This window comes from Salmo trutta, chromosome 7, assembly GCF_901001165.1.
Source record: "Salmo trutta chromosome 7, fSalTru1.1, whole genome shotgun sequence".
NCBI classification, from domain to species: domain Eukaryota; kingdom Metazoa; phylum Chordata; class Actinopteri; order Salmoniformes; family Salmonidae; genus Salmo; species Salmo trutta.
Window position 1 is genome coordinate 35,220,644 of NC_042963.1, and position 19,907 is coordinate 35,240,550.

The 19,907-nt window shown below is 42.7% G+C and overlaps 1 protein-coding gene across 2 annotated transcripts in view; it reads left to right on the plus strand.

Moving 5' to 3' along the window:
- The first annotated feature begins 3,932 nt into the window (after window positions 1–3,932).
- The window catches only part of LOC115197311 (excitatory amino acid transporter 2), a 55,413-nt gene continuing 39,438 nt past the window's right edge, over window positions 3,933–19,907 (plus strand). Inside the window, exon 1 of one of the 2 annotated variants that reach the window (XM_029758703.1) lies at window positions 3,933–4,177. The gene's annotated coding sequence lies outside the window, so the exon portion shown is untranslated. The remainder of the gene's footprint in view (window positions 4,178–19,907) is intronic. The other variant, XM_029758704.1, reaches the window with a different exon arrangement.

Sequence of the window (19,907 nt, forward strand, 5' to 3'; positions counted from 1 at the left end):
GATGTCATGCAGCCTGTCGTTCTTACATTTTCATAGCTGTCTATTTACCAACACAAACCGATGCTGGCACTAAGACAGCACTCAATGAGCTGAATATGGCCATAGGCAAACAGGACAACGCTCATCCAGAGGCGGCACTCCTAGTGGCCCGGGGACTTTAATGCAGGGAAACTTAAATCCGTTTCACCTAATTTCTACCAGCATGTTGAATGTGCACCCAGAGGAAATAAAACTCTAGACCACCGTTACTCCACACACAGAGATGCATACAAAGCTCTCCCTCTCCCTCCATTTGGCAAATCTGTCCGTAATTCTATCCTCCTGATTCCTGCTTACAAGCAAAAACTAAAGCAGGAAGCACCAGCGACTCGGTCAATAAAGAAGTGGTCAGATGACGCAGACGCTAAGCTACAGGAATGTTTTACTAGCACAGAGAGAATATGTTCCGGTAGTCTTCTGATGGCATTGAGGAGTACACAATAAGTTCCTCGATGACATCGTCCCCACAGTGATTGTACATACATACCCCAACCAGAAGTCATGGATTACAAGCAACATCCACACTGAGCTAATGGGTAGAGCTGCCACTTTCAAGGAGCAGGACTCTAACCAGGAAGCTTTTAAGAAATCCCGCTATGCCCTCCGACTAACCATCAAACAGGCAAAGCGTCAATACAGAACTAAGATTGAATCGTACTACACCGGCTTCGACGCTTGTTGGATGTGGCAGGGTTTGCAAACTATTACAGACTACAAAGGGAAGTGTAACAGTGTAGGTTCCGTCCCTCTCTTCGCCCCAACCCGGGCTCCGCTAACTAACTAGCCATTTCACATCGGTTACACTCACCCCCCCCTTTGACCTCCTCCTTTTCCGCAGCAACCAATGATCCGGGTCAACAGCATCAATGTAACAGTGTAGGTTCCGTCCCTCTCTTCGCCCCAACCCGGGCTCGAACCAGGGACCCTTGCACACATCAACAACTGACACCCCACGAAGCATCATTACCCATCGCGCCACAAAAGCCGCGGCCCTTGCAACGCAAGGGGAAACCCTACTTCACGTCTCAGAACGAGTGACGTCACTGATTGAAACGCTATTAGCGCGCACCACCGCTAACTAACTAGCCATTTCACATCGGTTACAGAAGCACAGCCGCGAGCTGCCCATTGAAACGAGCCTACCAGACGAGCTAAATTACTTCTATGCTCGCTTCAAGGCAAGCAACAATGAAGCATGCATGAGAGCATCAGCTGTTCTGGACGACTGTGTGATCACGCTCTCCATAGTTGATGTGAGTAAGAACTTTAAACAGGTCAACATTCACAAGGCCGCAGGGCCAGACGGATTACCAAGACGTGTACTCTGAGCATGCGCTGACCAACTGGCAAGTGTCTTCACTGACATTTTCAACCTGTCCCTGACTGAGTCTGTAATACCAACATGTTTCAAGCTGACCACCATAGACCCTGTGCCCAAGAACACTAAGGTAACCTGCCTAAATGACTACTGACCTGTAGCACTCACGTCTGTAGCCATGAAGTGCTTTGAAAGGCTGGTCATGGCTCACATCAACACCATTATCCCAGAAACCCTAGACCCACTCCAATTTCCATAACTCCCCAACAGATCCACAGATGATGCAGTCTCTATTGCACTTCCCTTTCCCACCTGGACAAAAGGAAAACCTATGTGAGAATGCTATTCATTGACTACAGCTCAGCATTCAACTCCATAGTGCCCTCAAAGCTCATCACTAAGCTAGGACTAAACACCTCCCTCTGCAACTGGATCCTGGACATCTTGATGGGCCGCCCCCAGGTGGTAACCGTAGGTAACAACACATCCGCCATGCTGATCCTTAACACTGGGGCCCCTCAAAGGGGTGTGTGCTCAGTCCCCTCCTGTACTCCCTGTTCACTAAAGACTGCATGGCCAAGCACGACTCCAACACCATCATTAAGTTTGCCGACGACACAACAGTGGTAGGCCTGATCACTGACAATGATGAGACAGCCTATAGGGAGGAGGTCAGAAACCTGGCATTGTGGTGCCAGGATAACAACCTCTCCCTCATTGTGATCAAGCTAAAGGATATGATTGTGGACTACAGGAAAAGGAAGACCGAAAACGAGGACATTCTCATCGACGGGACAGTAGTGGAGCAGGTTGACAGCTTCAAGTTCCTTGGTGTCCACATCACCAACATGGTCCAAACACACCAAGACAGTCGTGAAGATGGCACAACAAACCCTATTCCCCCCCAGGAGACTGAAAAGATTTTGCATGGGTCCTCAGATCCTCAAAAAGTTCTACAGCTGCACCATCAAGAGCATCCTGACTGGTTGCATCACTGCCTGGTATGGCAACTGCTTGGCCTCCGACTGCAAGGCACTACAGAGGGTAGTTCGTAAGGCCCAGTACATCACTGGGGCCAAGCTTCCTGCAATCCAGGACCTCTATACAAGGCGGTGTCAGAGGAAGGCCCTAAAAATTGTCAAAGACTCCAGCCACCCTAGTCATAGACTGTTCTCTCTGCTACCGCACGGCAAGCGGTACCGACGCACCAAGTCTAGGTCCAAAAGGCTTCTTAACAGCTTCTTCCCCCAAGCCATAAGACTCCTGAACAGCTAATCTGTACCGGTACCTCCTATATATAGTCTTGCTACTGTTATTTTACTGCTGCTCTTTAATAATTTGTTATTTAAATGTTTTACTTATCTATTTTTTACTCAACACTTATTTCTCTTAAAACTGGTTAAGGGCTTGTAAGTAAACATTTCACTGTAAGGTGCATGTGACAAAAAAAAATTATTTGATTTGACCAATGATATCCACCTGTCATGAATCATTACTTTATGTCTGAGTGAAGACCAGATGTCCCCCGTGGGACGGTTGAGCTAAAGTAGGCTAATGTGATTAGCATGAGGTTGTAAGTAACCAGAACATTTCCCAGGACATAGACATATCTGATATTGGCAAAAGGCTTAAATTCTTTTTACTCTAACTACACTGTTCAATTTACAGTAGCTATTACAGTGAAAAAATACCATGCTATTGTTTGAGGAGAGTTTTTTCTTTGTATTATATTTTGCTATATCTAATGTGTTATATTCTCCTACATTAATTTCACATTTCCACAAACTTCAAACTGTTTCCTTTCAAATGGTATCAATAATATGCATATCCTTGCTTCAGGTCCTGAGCTACAGGCAGTTCGATTTGGATATGTCATTTTTGGCGAAAATTGAAAAAAGGGGACGGATCCTTAATAACAAAGTTTTCTAATCCAGACAAACATACCATATGATAAGTGTGACACGTGGAGTTTTCAATCAGTAACAGGGAGGGCTAACACAAGTAGTCAGGTTTCAGGCAAGGTTATGACTGTGGTTCACCCGACCAACTCTGCTACACTGCAATCACCTTTGATTTAGGCTACTGCATCTCTCCACAACTACCACAGAAATTGATACATTAACTGACATTTCCGATTAAGACAACAACGTGACCCACTGAAATTGGTGAGCAATTGAATTTGAATTTGGTCGAATTAGCCTGCTGAGTTAAAGAAGGCAGTGGCTTTGGGAGTTTTTAGATCTCGGGCAAGGCTGCTTATTGCATGAGCCGTGTTTACCAAATAACCGCCAGTCATTCTAACCTCCAAATATAACCTTTACTGCTTCAACAGAAAATAGTGAACTTGTTGTTAACCCCACAATTACTACACCTGACCAGATACTGACACCCTCCAACAAACACATGCACAATAGCTTGTGAGTGTGTTATATGAAGGTAAAATTGTTTAACATTAATATAGATATATAGGCGGGGGCGTCGAGATTGTATCTTCAACCAACGAGGATCGGCATTCCAAAGCACGAGACAGAGAAGAAAAGGGGTGAACAGGAGGAGGGGAGGTGGGGGAAGTGAACGCGCGAGAGAGCGAAGTGAGGCAGAGCTCATTCAGTCGGATTGTTGAGCACCGGAGCTCCACGGATTACTGTGATAGAAATCCGTCTGTTTGGTTTCTGTTGCTGCGCTCGCTCATGCCCTGGGCGCACTGAGGGCTCGGCATTTCAGTGGTTGAACATCTCTGAAGCGGATGCGCGAGACCCCGAGAAGGGAAAAGAAGAGACTGAAACTTATTTTCCAATAACTCCGTGATTGAAAATAAAGGTGAGAGGCGATTATTATGCATGTACATTACATGTTTACAGGACATGAGCTTTTGCCTTTAAAGGGGATAATAATAATAATATAATTGCAGTAGTAAAAATACATGAATGACAAATTATAATTATGATGATCAGCCCACGATAATTAATGATATAGGCCTACCTGATTATTTGATTATAGGCTAATTACTATCATTATTATAATTATTGTCACTATCATTATTCTTATTATTATGTCCATGCTTTTTTACACCAACTTAAAGTAAAGTCTTAATGTGGTCAGCCATCATATGGTCCAAACGCCCATATACTGCATTTATAATGGTATGGTCAGGAACAGTGTTGGAGCGCGCTCCTCCCTTAAACAATGGTCTGCACTTCACATTACGCGCGTGGGCTCAACAGGTGCACGTGGAGTCAATTTTAGGCAGCACATCAATCTGCACTTCCTCTAGACCCCAAAAAACATCTGCCAATTGTTACATTGTCTTCACATTGTTTTATATAGGCCTAATAAAGGATTAACCTGCAACTAAAAGCTATAATTCAAGATGTGTTTCTGTAATAAAACACTCTCATCTAGTCTAATAGTGAGTCGCCAATGTTTGCAGACAATGTGTGGTAATTACGTCACGGTATGTCGTGTATCTGGGGTTCAAATTGCGTTGATATAATCATTCTACCTAACGTCTCCACCGCTCCATACCTCTGTGCCAAATCGCGCGTCTTGCACGAGCTGCATCATATTTGTTGCGCCGCGCAGCATTCCCACGTGTGTGGCAGGTAGCCTGCCAGGTCTTACTCAACCCGAGACAGAGAGAACAATGAAGAGAGATCATTGATGGGAAGTTTGTTTTAGTGTTTTATGTCTGAGCTCTTCTAGAGATCATTCAGTATTTTATCGGTGTTCAGTATCTTATCAGTTGTCCATGAGCTAATAAGTAGTCTACTACATGGCCATATCCGTTGTGTTTGGTAAGCAGAGTTATCTTGCATTGACTATGAGTTATAAAGGCTTTGTTTTCTCGGAGCCTACCTGGTCTGTTGTTACTGTAGCCAAAGGATGGGAAATTTGCTGCCATCAAATCAATATATATATATATATACAGTACTAGTCAAATGTTTGAACACATCTACTCAGGGTTTTTCTTTGTTTTTACTATTTTCTACATTGTAGAATAATAGTGAATCCATCATAACTATGAAATAACACATATGGAATCATGTAGTAACCAAATAAGTGTTAAACAAATCAAATATATTTTATATTTGAGATTCTTCAAAGTAGTCACCCTTTGCTATTGGCATTATCTCAATAGTGATAATAGTAAAACAAAAGAAAAACCATTGAATGAATGGGTGTGTCCAAACGTTTGACTTGTACTGTACCAGTCAAAAGTTTGAACACACGTACTCATTCCAGGGTTTTCACACACACACACAAAAGTGCTATATATTTACCATTTACCACCCCTTCCTTGAACCAATCACTTCACACCTCCTCCCCTCATTCAATTGCGCACTCATGCTCGCAAGATTTGGTTGGGGGCCCCCCCACCTCATGGGCAAAACATTTTAATGACCCACCACTTCTTAACGGTGGAGAGAAACAATGTTTTAAAGTACATTTCCTGGAATTATACACATGTTGCCATGGTGCATAGAGAAAATGTTGCATTTGTAAAGAAAGTTTTCTGCAATTTAATTCATTTTGCCATGGGGTGGAGAGAAAATTGTGCAATTGCATAACACATTTCATGCAATTCTACCCATTTTGCCATGGGGTGGAGAGACATTTTAGCGTTTTTAATGCTAATTCCTGCAATTCTACACATTTTGCCATTACTTATGCCATGTTTATATGATATCTGAGTGCCATTGACGAGCAAAATCAATGCGGCCGCGGGAGTCCACACACACACATACACACACACACACACACACTCGTCTCCATGGAAACATACTCTCTTGGCACGTGATTGCCTTCACATTACTCTGACAGCCTTTCGTTTGAACACAACCAGAGGACATGTTTCCAGATGCAACATCAATCACTGCTTGGGTGATGTTGGTGGTCGAAGCCGGGCAGAGTGGAGGTGTCTGTCAGGCCTTCAGGGGCTTTGATAAATGCATGTAGAAGATTATCAGTTAATGTTTCATCCTCCAGTGGGAGTCAGTCGGTAGGGATAGTGGCTTGCTGGAGCTTGTGTCTGCAGGCCAGGATCTGGTAAAATTGTGGCCGCGTAATTGTAGGGAGAATATGGAGGGGAAAGTGTCCATGCGTCTAATATGTTTTGTCCTGAGCCCGGAAGCTGCTCTCATAGACTGAAGCACTCGCTGGCTGCTGCCATACATACAGCGTGTGTTTGCGTATGTGTCTTCAGTCTCTGCTTCTGGGAGGGGTAAACACATGTAGGGGACAAGGGAGATATAAAAATGAGCTCATGAAGGCACATTGGGAATATGGGCGGTATAGGGAGTAGCTGCTCAAATGAACCAAAATGTACAATCCTATATGCTTTTTTTGCCCTAATTGATCGCTCTTTAATGTATAGCAAGAACATAGATATGTAATATAGCAGTTATCCAACTAATATTTTCTAATCTTTTCTACTCTAATTGAAAAAGGGTGCCTTCCCCTGTGATGCTGTGGAAGTAGGAGGAGAGGAATTCCACTGGACAATTAAGGGCGGCTAGACTGGGAAAGGCCAGATGGTGGATTGGAGATAACCAATAAACAAGAAATAACTCAAATAAATGAAACGGCTTTCACGCTGGTGCAGATGTTGTTAAAGAAAGACTATACATTAACATCAACACTAGGTTCTCCACATGGGGTAGACAACAAAGCGTTATTTTTGTTATATCAGCCAGGCTCATTCACATGGCACAAATATTACTCACATTTGAGTGTGTGTGTGTGTGTTCACTTGGTAATAGAGCTCAGGTAGAATGGAGGGAAGTGATACACTTTCATTTTCTGGCAGTAGAGGAGAGAAATGTATATATGAGAGAGAAAGTTAGACAGGGAGAGAGTGAAAGTGAGAGAGAGAGAGAGAGAGAGATGGTGAGAGGGAGAGCGAGAGGGAGGTATAGGGTACACAGAGTGATCTATCAGGTATTTTATTTGGAGGAGAGGAGATAAATGGGCGGAGGGGTGACAGTGGTGTTGGTGGTGGTGGGTTGGAGGTTGGTGGAGGTAGAGAGACAGTGGGACACTGTTTGATGCTAGGCGTAGCTCTGTGTGCTGAGAGGGTGAGGCCATGAGGGGGTTGCAGGGCAGTGCCAGCCACCTAGACATTAGGCATCTGTTACCTGTCACCTGCCAGGGGTAGTCAACCTCTCTCTCTCTTTGCTGCTTCTCTGAGACACAGCCAGACCTGGGAAAGACTGCTACTGAAAGAGATAGCGAGAGAGAGGGTGTGGGGGCTAGGGAAGAATAGAAAGAAAGAGACAGTAAAATATGCAGTATAGGTCAAGATGAGAGGGAAGGAAAGCAAAGATGAGAAATTAGAGTGTGCATTTATATGTGTGTTTGTGTGTTTCCATTCATAGAGCTTCACTGTGGGCTCGCTGGCATTCTGTAGCATCTAGCGCTTGAGTAATCCTCCTGGGAACATGCAGAAACTGCCAAAGTATAATCCAACTCCCTTTTCACCGTTCACCACCCTCTTCTCTCTATATCTCCCTTTCCTCTCCCCTGCATATACTGTATCGCACTCCCTCTCCTGTCCCGTCAAACTCTGTTTTTCTTCCTCTACTCTCCCCTGTCTATCTCTCTCTCCCTCTAATGTCCCCTGTCTATCCCTCTGTCTCTGTCTCTTCCTCGAATCTCCCCTTTCTATCTCTGTCTCTTTCTCTAATCCCCCCTGTCTCTCGCTCTGTCTCTACCTCTATTCTTCCCTGCCTATCTCTCTCTCTTCCTCTAATCTCCCCTATGTCTCACTCTTTCTCTCCCTCTTATCTCCCCTGTCTATCTCTGTCTCTCCCTCTAATCTCCCCAGTCTATCCCTCTGTCTCTTCCTCTAATCTCCCCAGTCTATCCCTCTGTCTCTTCCTCTAATCTCCCCAGTCTATCCCTCTGTCTCTCCCTCTAATCTCCCCAGTCTATCCCTCTGTCTCTTCCTCTAATCTCCCCTGCCTATCCCTCTGTCTCTTCCTCTAATCTCTCCTGCCTATCTCTCTGTCTCTTCCTCTAATCTCCCCTATGTCTCACTCTTTCTCTCCCTCTTATCTCCCCTGTCTATCCCTCTGTCTCTTCCTCTAATCTCCCCTGCCTGTCTCTCTGTCTCTCCCTCTAATCTCCCCTGTCTATCCCTCTGTCTCTCCCTCTACTCTCTGTCTCTTCTCTCCTGTCGCTTTCTCTTTCTCCCTGGTCACCCTGTTTCATCATCCCATCTGTTTTTTGCCTCTCTCGTTCTCTCCTCATCTCCTTCTGTCTTTCTCACTCTTCCCCTGGTCCTTCAATTTCATCAATCCATCTCTTTCCTTTTTTTCTCCCTCTCTTTTACTTTCTTCCTTTTCCCTCACTGACACCTTTCTTCCCTTTATCTCTAGTACTCTACACTACTATTATTCCTATCTGCTTTATATGACTCTCCCTTTTCTAAAGGATACTTGCTATTTTTGCAGCTGAAGTCCTCCCTGAGAAAAAATGCTAGCCCTTTCCCAAGGGTTGCACAAACAAAAGCCCTTTTCCTCGCTCCTTTTCCCTCTGTATGACTGCACCACAACAGACACACAGGCATTCACCAGCCTGCCTACCCACCTTCCTGTGTACCGTCCTGCCTACCTGCCTACTCGCCTGCCTGCCTGCCCATGGTTGGCACACTAATAGATCTCCGCTGGTCATAGCGAAAAACATTTTCTCTAATTTAGAATATCTATTATTCTGGGTCCCTGTGGATAGTCTGTGTAGGAAAGAATCTAGTCCCAATTGTGTTTTTCATAACTGTTTGCTGTTTCCTCACCTTCTCTCAGCAGTTTGATTCTGTTATGAATAATGAATCCCTTGAGACTTGCTTTCAAGTTTTTCCTAATTATCCTAAACTGTGCTTCTAGGAAAGATGAATGGTATTACAGCTCACAATTCTTCTAAATATAGTGTGATAAAGCTATTGCTAACACAAACAAGCTGTTTTGGTTTTATCTTCCCTGGTTTGGTGTTCAGGAGAGGGGCAAAGTACACAGGTGGACAGTTGTCACATAGAACATGTCTTACTGTAGAACATTACAGCACTGTAGCTGAAATGTTGTATATCCTTTCCTTTTAGAGAAAAATAGACATGTTTCCCTTAGGCATATATTTTACAGTAGTCTGCCTTAGCTGAATGTTATAGTAATGGCTAGTGAAATTGAATGTACTTACAATTTGTAGGCTAGCTGATAACGGTAAAGGCCCAAAAAAGGTAGGAAGTTACAGCTGCAAAGTAGGCCAACTCTGAGGTCAGATCAAATGTCAGTCTAGAATGTCCCTTACAAACATTGAGATAGCCATCTGCGACAAACTCTTGCAAAGTGTATAAAATGTTCAATATTCTATAGTTCTAGTGGAATCTTACTGCTCTCTGAATGATTTCAAGATTTCAAATGCGCTTCTCTTGAAAGGCATCCTGTTGTATGACTTAGATACCCATCAAAGCCCCATATACTACCCACCACTGCGACCTGTATGCTCTCGTTGGCTGGCCCTCGCTTCATATTCGTCGCCAAACCCACTGGCTCCAGGTCATCTATAAGTCTTTGCTAGGTAAAGCCCCGCCTTATCTCAGCTCACTGGCAGGACCCACCCTTAGCACACGCTCCAGCAAGTATATTTCACTGGTCACCCCCAAAGCCAATTCCTCTTTCGGCCGCCTTTCCTTCCAGTTCTCTGCTGCCAATGACTGGAACGAACTGCAGAAATCACTGAAGCTGGAGACTCATATCCCCCTCACTAGCTTTAAGCACCAGCTGTCAGAGCAGCTCACAGATCACTGCACCTGTACATAGCTCACCTGTAAATAGCCCATCCAACTACCTCATCCCCATACTGTTATTTTCTTTTATTTATTTTGCTCCTTTGCTCCTTCTCTACTTGCACACTCATCTTCTGCACATCTATCACTCCGATGTTTAATTGCTATAGTGTAATTATTTCGCCACTATGGCCTATTTATTGCCTTACCTCCCTTATCCTACCTAATTTGCACACATTGTATATATACTTTTTCTATTGTATTATTGACTGTGTGTTTGTTTATTCCATGTGTAACTCTGTGTTGTTGTTTGTGTCGCACAGCTTTGCTTTATCTTGGCCAGGTTGCAGTTGTAAATGAGAACTTGTTCTCAACTGGCCTACCTGGTTAAATAAAGGTGAAATAAATAAAATAAAAAATCTCAAGGACGGAAGCCCAAGATTAATATTTGTATGGAGGGGGTGGCAGGGGTGGGCTGGGGGGGGGGCTAGTACAGACCAGGGATGGGTTATAGTGGTCAGTATTCACAGAAGCAATGTGAATGGCTTGCCCCCGCTCTCTCTCTCTTCAAACCCCAAACCACCCACGATCCCCTTGGCACCCGCTCCAGCGGAATTCAGGTCTGCGGAGGGTGCACTCTTTTTGTTCCTTCTCTTGGCACCAAAGCCCATGCCACTGAGAACAATCCCCCATTGTGGGGAAACAAAATAATCATCATTATTAAAGCACATTAAGGAATCATTAAAAACAAATGGAAGAGCTCATCCGAAAAATTGTCCCAATATGTAGCACATCAGACTCCGAGCGGCCATCAGATGGACACAGCATTGAGAGTGGGCGTTGTTTTTTGGCACTCACTCTCTTGCACATAAATCAAGCTGTTGGTGAGTACCATATCTTGTTGGTGATAACAGACGATTGGTTGGAGTTTTATGCCATAAATAAAAAATTATACTATTCAGCATATACAGATGTAGCATTTTAATTTGATCGCCCTGTTTTTTGCAGGAAATGTCCTGAACAGCAGTGTATTTGAGGTTTAAAAAGGTTTCTAAAGTTTTAATTTCCACTTCCACAAAAATGTATCAACACCTACACAAATATCCATTAATGATAATCCACACAATAGTTCACATTTCCTGTTGCTGCAGGATTATTTTCCTGCTGTGAGAAACTGGTCAAATTAAGATCCTATATATGTAAATGTTATTGTAGACAGTAGGAACCCAGTCCCACTAGGCCATCCTGTCTCTCTCCCACCAGTGAAACCACTCAGCAGGGAACACAAGAGGTGTCTCCACAGCCACTTGGGAGCTGTACAAAAATAATCTGACAAACAATATCTGACCACTCTCAAGCACTGTGGTCCAAGTCGGTAGCAAACGGATCGTGAAAATCACACACCTCCTCTCCTCCTCCATCAACGCCCCCTCGCTCCATCTCTCCCCTCCTTCCTCTTGCTTTCCTCCCTTTCTCTCTCCCCCAAATCCTCAATTTAGTGCCGTAATGGTCCTGTGAGGCAGGTTTGTGTGCTGTTTTGTGCAGCTCAGGGGGATCGGTGGGCATTAATGTCCCTCTTGACTATGTAAATAGCCAGGGCTGTGGGAGCACAGAGCTGAGCTGCCACTTGTCTGCTTAATTGCAGAGAGCTCCATCACTTTCAGACACTCCGGGAGCCAAAAGGGGGACATGCCTGAGAACTTCAGCACCAAGTACAATGGCCACACTCTGAAGAGTATCCACGAAATACTGGGCCCACCTCCCTCTCCTTCCGGAGGTCCCCCCTTTCCATCTTTTTACCCCTACTCCTCTCCCCCGAACCCCTAATACTTCACTATCATCCCTACCCCATAGCCCCCAACCTCCCTTGTGTACTCCCCTCTCCCCTTCCCACCCCCATACCTCAGCCTATCCCCAAACCGAGCCGATGGAGCATACAGCCCCATTTTGTTTACCTCACTGCTTTTCCAGCGGAACACACAACAATCCCCTTCATTGCCTGTTTGTCAGCCCCCTTTTCAGAACTAAAAGACAAGAGTGAGGGAAAGAGAGGGCGAGAGAGAAAAAATACACAAAAAAACAGAAGAAACAATTAAAAACCTCTTGTGAACCCTGCAATATAGCGGTTTCCCAGCCCTGGGGCCTGTGAACTAACTTGGAGGCCTCTAAAGGGGTCCATTATGCCAGCAGGGCTGGCGTGTTCCAAGAGCGCCTCGCCTCAATCGCTGACCAACACAGAGGGGGTTTTGTTCCAGGTTTCTTGGCTCACCACACCATGTACTGGTTAATTAGGACCTGCATTAATGTATCTATCCATCTGTCCACCTACAGTAGGCCTCGTTACTCCACTGCCCTCTCTGTCTAAACCTTGCCCACTCCACCTGTAATTTTAGAAGGATTGTTAGACACATTTGGAATTGATAAGTGTATCGTGTGCTGCCGTGGGTATTGTATAGTATTGGAGTAGGGAGAGGCAATGGGAGCAACTGAATGTGTTGTCTCCATAGTTGAACTGCAAGTCAACTAGGGCTGTTGTGGTCATGAAATTTTGTCAGCCGGTTATTGTGTCCAAAAGCCTGCCGTTCTCACGGTAATTGACCGTTAGTTAACATAAACGCATTTTGCATCTCCAGGCCTCCGCCATACAAGCTGCATACAAGCCACTGATACAGGCCTTTGGAACATCTACATTTCAATAAGTCTAATAAATCATTTTAAAATACTGCATCACAATATATCCATTATTGGAAACATCATATGAAGAAAATGTATTTCAGAAGAACAGAATATGAGTTGGCCTACTGTATGCTACAGTATCTGGCTATGCTCCATGCCATAGGCTGTAGGCTTTTTCATTTAGCTGACAAGATATGCTTATAAGTCCTGTGCCATTATTTGATATTATATGATTTTATAGTAAAAATAATGTAATTAAGCTGAGCTGAATAAAAGAGAAAGGATATGAAGGGGCTATGTTGAGCGTAAAAGTGATCACTTAAAACAGGTCCTACAGTATATGCTAGATTTTGAGTTATTTGGCAACTTTAGTTTTGAAAGATACAAACTTTCGAATGTCTTAGAAATCAACACATATATGGGCTGCATGGTGCGAATTACAGGCTATTGATGATTTGAGAAAGTCGCAAAAAAAGGTTGTGCTCTGTTCCTTGCCTTAGGCTGCACAGCTGTTCTCTCATCAAGTGATCATATTTTCACCCATCAGACTATTCTTAATTTAAACTTGTCTTTACTAATATATGAAATCTGTTCGGGAACATCGATATAGTAACATGTTTTCACAAACGAAACACATTTCACTAAACTGTTGACAGCCCACTTGAGAAAGGAATAAAGAAGAGAGAGGAGGTGATGGAAATGCACGGTGGTGAGATATTCTGCATCTGAAGGTAATGTGTCAGCCTATTAATTATATCAAAAAATGCCCTATTAGCAGGCTTTTCAAAATCAAATACAAATGCAATATAATTGTAGGCTAACTATGTAAGTCGCCCTGCATAATCAATGAACCATCAGCATCGCCTAGGCCTATACGTTCTCTCTCTGACTCATGGATAGAACATTTGGAACGTAGAAAAAGGTAACCAGTCCATCCAGTATGCATAATAATACAGTCCACACTCAAAGATGATTGCTCCAATTCGTTTAATTTTGGAGTAGAGGCTACCAAAGACATCTTAAATCAGTTTTATTTTATGTTTTTCTGGCATGCATAATATGCTGTAGGCTACGTATTGTATAACAGAACAAACATAGTCATAACTCAGGGTTTTCTTCGGGCTTGGGCTCATATTAGCCTATGCGTAGGCATAAGCTTTAATATTCATATGGGTGTTTTGAATTAATCATCACCTTAGAAAGTGCTGTCCATTTCATTGTGTTAGGCTTTGAAACAACATTCACAACGACCATGTTTTACACTCAGTTTCAACTTGCTGTTGAATTTCTTTCTTCAAACTGATCATCACAGTGATGTGAGTTTTAAAAGCCATATACTGTTTTTATGATAAGTGTTTGATGTGATTTTTGATTGCATTTGCATTGATGTCAGAGTGGTTAGAGGGACAATAGAGCCCTGAGTACCAAGCCATTAGGACCTGATGGTTGTTAGCAAGTTGTGTACTACCAAAGCATGTCCAGAGGGCATAACAGGAGAATACAGTGACTGCCGGTTAGGCGGTAATATGGTAACCGCAACTGTCCTAATCTGAACTTCATGTTGAGACGTGTGTGGCCCTCAGGGACCCTCCAAGTGTTAGCCTTCTGTGATGTGCACTTTCCTGTGTATCTGTTCCACAGCAGGTGAGGACTTTTTTCTCATGCTAATACAATAGCTAGCAGCTAGTCTTTGATGAGAGGGATGCATGTTTTTTTACAGTATAGGCTCTAGGCCAGGATACCCCAACTGGCAGTGGTTTTATTTGGCCCCCCAAGTTTTCTGAGATGTTTTTTTTTTTTTCATTGTTGGACATACAAGATTGTAAAAACACCAGGAAATCGGCTCCCAAGTGATTTTTATTTTGGAAATCTGTTCCCAAATATTCCCAGCATAATAGAGAGACAAATGTGGGCTCCCAAGTGGTGCAACGGTCTAAGGCACTACATCTCAGTGCTAGAGGCATCACTACAGACCCTGATTCGATATATATTATATCTGTTTGGGCTTCTTGCATTCAATTTGCAGTCTACAAATTATTTGTAATTATGTTCCAGCCCCCGACCATCGGCTCAAGAAAAAAATTGTCCTGCGGCTGAATCTACAGTAGTTGATGAGTCCTGCTCTTGGCCTTCTTATGGTTGGATGGTTTGAGTGTAGATGGCCCACTTATGGGGTGTGAACTGTTTTCTTATAATCACCTTTAATGTGCAGATGTAAAGGTTTTCATACAGTTTACACTGAAGGCTGTTATAAACTCCGGGAGTTGACATGACAGCAGTAAAAATGTATGCTATCCATGTTATTGTATTGATTGATACTTTATCAATCCTTTTAATTAAATGTATGGACTGTGCTTGCAACCATATACAGTGCCTTCAGAAAGAATTCAATTTTCCCTTGACTTATTCCACATTGTGTTGTTACAGCCTGAATTCAAAATGTATTAAAAATGTTTATTTTTTCTCACCCATCTACACACAATATTCCATAATGACGTAGTGAAATATTAGCAAATGTATTGAAAATACATTTTATTTACATAAGTATCCGCACACCTGGGTCAATACTTTGTAGAAGCACCTTTGGCAGCAATTAGAGCTGTGAGACATTCTGGCTAAGTCTTTTAGAACGTTCCACACCTGGATTGTGCAGTATTTGCTGATTATTTATTTATTTATTTTTTATGTCATGCTCTGTCAATTTGGTTGTTGATCATTGCTACACAACCATTTTCAGGTCTTGCCATAGATTTTCAAGTAGATTTAATTCAAAACTGAAACTCGGCCATTCACTGTCTTCTTGGTAAGCAACTCCAGGGTAGATCTGGCCTTGTGTTTTTTGGTTATTGTCCTGCTGAAAGGTGAATTAGTTTCTCAGTGTCTGGTGGAAAGCAGACTGGACCAGGTTTTCCTCTAGGATTTTGCCAGCACTAAGCTCTATTCCATTTCCATGTCCTAAAAAACTCCATTGTCCTTAACGATTATAATCATACCCATAACATGATGCAGCCACCACTATGCTTGAACATATGGAGAGTGGTACTAAATAATGTGTTGTATTGCATTTGCCCCCAAAATAACACTTCCTATTCAGGACAAAAAATTGCTTAGCTAAATGTTTTGCAATATTACTTTAGTGCCTTGTTGCAAATAGGATGCATGCTTTGGAATATTTGTATTCTGTATAGGCTTCCTTCTTTTCACTCTGTCAATTAGGTTATTATTGTGGAGTAACTACAGTGTTGCAGATTCATCCTCAGTTTTCTCCTATCACAGCTATTAAACTCTGTAACTGTTTTAAAGTCACTATTCCTTCCACTCTGGCAACTGAGTTTGGAAAGACGGCCTTATCTTTGTAGTGACTGGGTGTATTGATACACCATCCAAAGTGTAATTATTAACTTCACCATGCTCAAAGGGATATTCAATGTCTTATTTCTTTATTTTTATCCATCTACCTATATGTGCCCTTCTTTGCGAGGTGTTGGAAAACCTCCCTGGTCTTTATCGTTGAATCTGTATTTGAAATGCACTGCTCGATTGGGGGACTTTACAGATAATTCTATGTGTGGGGTACAGAGATGAAGTAGTCATTAAAAAGTTGTGTTAAAACTATTATTGCACACAGAGCGAGTCCATGCAAGTTATTATGTGACTTCTTTAAAAAAAAAAAAAGGATTTTCACCCCTTTTCTCTCTCCAATTTCGTGGTATCCAATTGGTATTAGTTACAGTCATGTCTCATCGCTGCAACTCCCGTACGGACTCGGGAGAGGCGAAGGTCGAGAGCCATGCGTCCTTCAAAACACAACCCAACCAAGCCGCACTGCTTCTTGACACAATGCCCATCCAACCCGGAAGCCAACCGCACCAATATGTCGGAGGAAAAATCGTACACCTGGCGACTGTGTCAGCGTGCACTGCGACCGGCCCGCCATTATGTGACTTGTTAAGCAAATGTTTACTCCTGAACTTATTTACGCTTGCCATAACAACGGGTTTGAATACTTATTGACTCAAGACATTTTAGCTTTTCATTTTTTTATGAATTTGTAAAAAAGCTAGTCTATACTAGAGCTATTAACCTCCACCTAACAATTATCATCAAAAACATATGTCAATAACATCTCAATGAACTAAAACAAGAGGCAACATTCATAAAGTATAATTGGCTTAACAGCAAATCTGTATTATTTAACATAGTAAGTAGAATTGTACTCACTTTTAGGAATGAGTAATTGTTTACAAGTTACTAGCTATCCACATATTTTCATCTTCTTCTGTGGTTTGGTAACTTCCTCTCCTTCTACGAATTTTGTCCGGACTGAAGGGTTGTGACTACATGGAGTACAGCTATGACCGGCAGTGACTTTTCGTAGCAGGTTAGGATAGCGTTTTAGATAACCCTAACACTAACACTATCCCTTTTCCTAACCTTAATCTAATTATCCTAACCTGCGGTATTAATTATCCTAACCTGCGGTATTAATTATCCTAACCTGCTGTGTATATTATCCTAACCTGCTATGGAAAAGTAACTTCCTGTCATCACTTCCACCAACTAGTCAAAACCGGACTGAAAAAGACCCAGAGTTTGCAAAAATTCTAAGTATGACAGTCATCTTGCAACAGAGCCTTCAACCGCATTGCGACATCGTGGAAGCTAAAGTGCTTGACTCAGATCGCATATATGTTATGTTAGAAATCAATTATACACTGTGTTGTTGGAGAACAGCTGGACATTTACATAGAAAGCTGTATTTGACAGAACTGAGAACAGCGCAGGGAATCACACACGGTTCTGTTGTAAAATGGGATTACTTTAGGCTGATGTTTTTGGCGGAATTTCTGTTGTGTGCCTTAACTCTCAGCTTGAGGGTTTAACACTCTCTGAGAGGATTCCCTGGGTGTACAGATTACATACTCAAGTATCAGACACTTGACAGGGGAAAAATACATGTAGCTTAAATGTAAGTAATTACAATTGACTCACACTGGTTTAGTTGACATAAACAGGCGGGAAGAAGCTCTCCACCCAAGCCCCTTCTCTCTATTTTTCGTTCTCTTTCTTTCTCTCTCTTTCTCTCAAAAGCATTCCAATACTGCTGAAGAAATATTTGGATAGTTTGAAAAAACATGCAGCGAAAAATGATGTGGAAAGAAAAACAATGAACTGGGTGCCAGCCACCTCAGGGCATTTCACAAGGTGCAGCAGTCGGCAAAAGGCTTCCCAGGCTCCATCACAACAAAAAGTTTGATATGCCAGTAGACTGTAGACTAGTATTATGCCTATTCTTATACAGTCTTGGGACCTACAGCCTACTTTATAAAATCCTGAATTAAGTGTTTGCCATCAGTGTTTTTCATGTAGAAGGCCTGTTTTCACTGAAGGTTCACTGTACTGCTAGAGTGCTGTTCTACCAAATGTGGTTCTGAAAGGACAGTGAGCGGCTGTAGCGTTTGCCATGGCTCTGAAAGGACAGCAAACTTGGCATTACAGAAAGTGCGCTCTGAAAAAAGTAGTCAAAAAGCACAGGCTTGCCAACGCCAAGCAAATCGAGCTTACCCCGTAGGCCCAGGCCTAGGCACTACTTCAAAAGGCTAGACAAAAGTTGCAATTTCTCATTTCATATATCCCCCATGTTTTTTTGTTATTGTTGATTGAAAGTCGCAGTGCTAGGCTAGTCATTAGGAAAACATTTGGGTATCGTCCAGCTAGACTTTCCCCCCTAAATTCAATAGCTTTATTAGTATGCTCTCAACTATTTTGCTCAGAAACCAGTTGAGTGTTCCAGATTTTTGGCCAACATGATCTTTGCTAAGAAAATTGATTTCTTATTTGTTCAGACACATCAGCACAAGCAAGACAATGGTCAGCAGCATATCTGGTACTTATCAAATAGACATAGAAGCAGATAAGAGAAACAGAGAGATAGCCTATGTGTAGAGATTAGAGAATGAGAAAGGAAGGAAGAAAGAGAGGAGAGGAGTCTCAGGAGCTGAGTCTTGCTACTCCACTGACAGATCCGTCACACTTTTCTGCCTCCCTGATACCAGCCCTCCCCTCCATCCTTCTCTCCCCACAGTGCTAGCAGGCATTGATCTGCATCCTGGTTTAAATGTATTATCCAACACAGACACAGTGTCACAATTAGAGACAAAACGATTCATGAATACTTGATGCCCTTACTGCCAACATCTATTAGTCTGGTTGGCTCCATAGAGTTTACACAAGTAGTTCACAGTACTGCATGCTCAGTTTCCACCTTGTGTTGTACAACTACTGTGGCACTTGCTATTTAGTGAGCATTACATTTCTGTCGGTAGATGACATATGGTGCTTCTGTAGGTAGGTATCTCTAGAGTAATGTAACGGTAGCAGTATGATATAAGTTGTGTCTGGAGGAATCTGTAGTACAGTCTGTAGATACAGAGCAGCTGGTAGATGACAGAAACTGTCTGCACTAATGAAGCACATCCTGTAGAAGGTTTGTATAGACACAATGTGTATAATATGTGGAAATCTCTGGGGCATTGTGAAGACTGTATATGAGTGGTTTCAGATGGAGTTGGATGTACTGGCTATTACAGTATGTATGCTAAGTTATAGCATAGTGCTGCCAGCATATGATGTAATGTGCATGTCTATTTGTGTGCCTGCACTTGTGTGTGTATGTATGTCAGTGTGGAGGAATGCTGTGTCTCACTTGACTCTGAGGTAGTGTGATTGTATTTGGATTTATTAGGGATCCCCATTAGCTGCTACTCTTCCTGGGATCCAAACATATTAAGGCACTTACATTAGACATAAAACAAAGGATAAAACAGTACATCATATAACATTATTACACCACTACATATCTACAGTACAAAATGTATAATATGTATAACTGTGAAGAGAACAAAAGGAGAGGAGAGTGAGTCTGTGGGGTGAGAAGAGTAGAGGAGAGCTGAGCTGGGTCTGTAGTGTTTAATTAGAGATTGCAACCCTTTCACCCCTCCTTGTATGCCCAGGACCCGACAGAAGGAAATTTATGGCAATATGTATGCCGCTGACAGTATGAGTGTGTGCGTGTGTGTGTGTGTGTCCGCATACGGT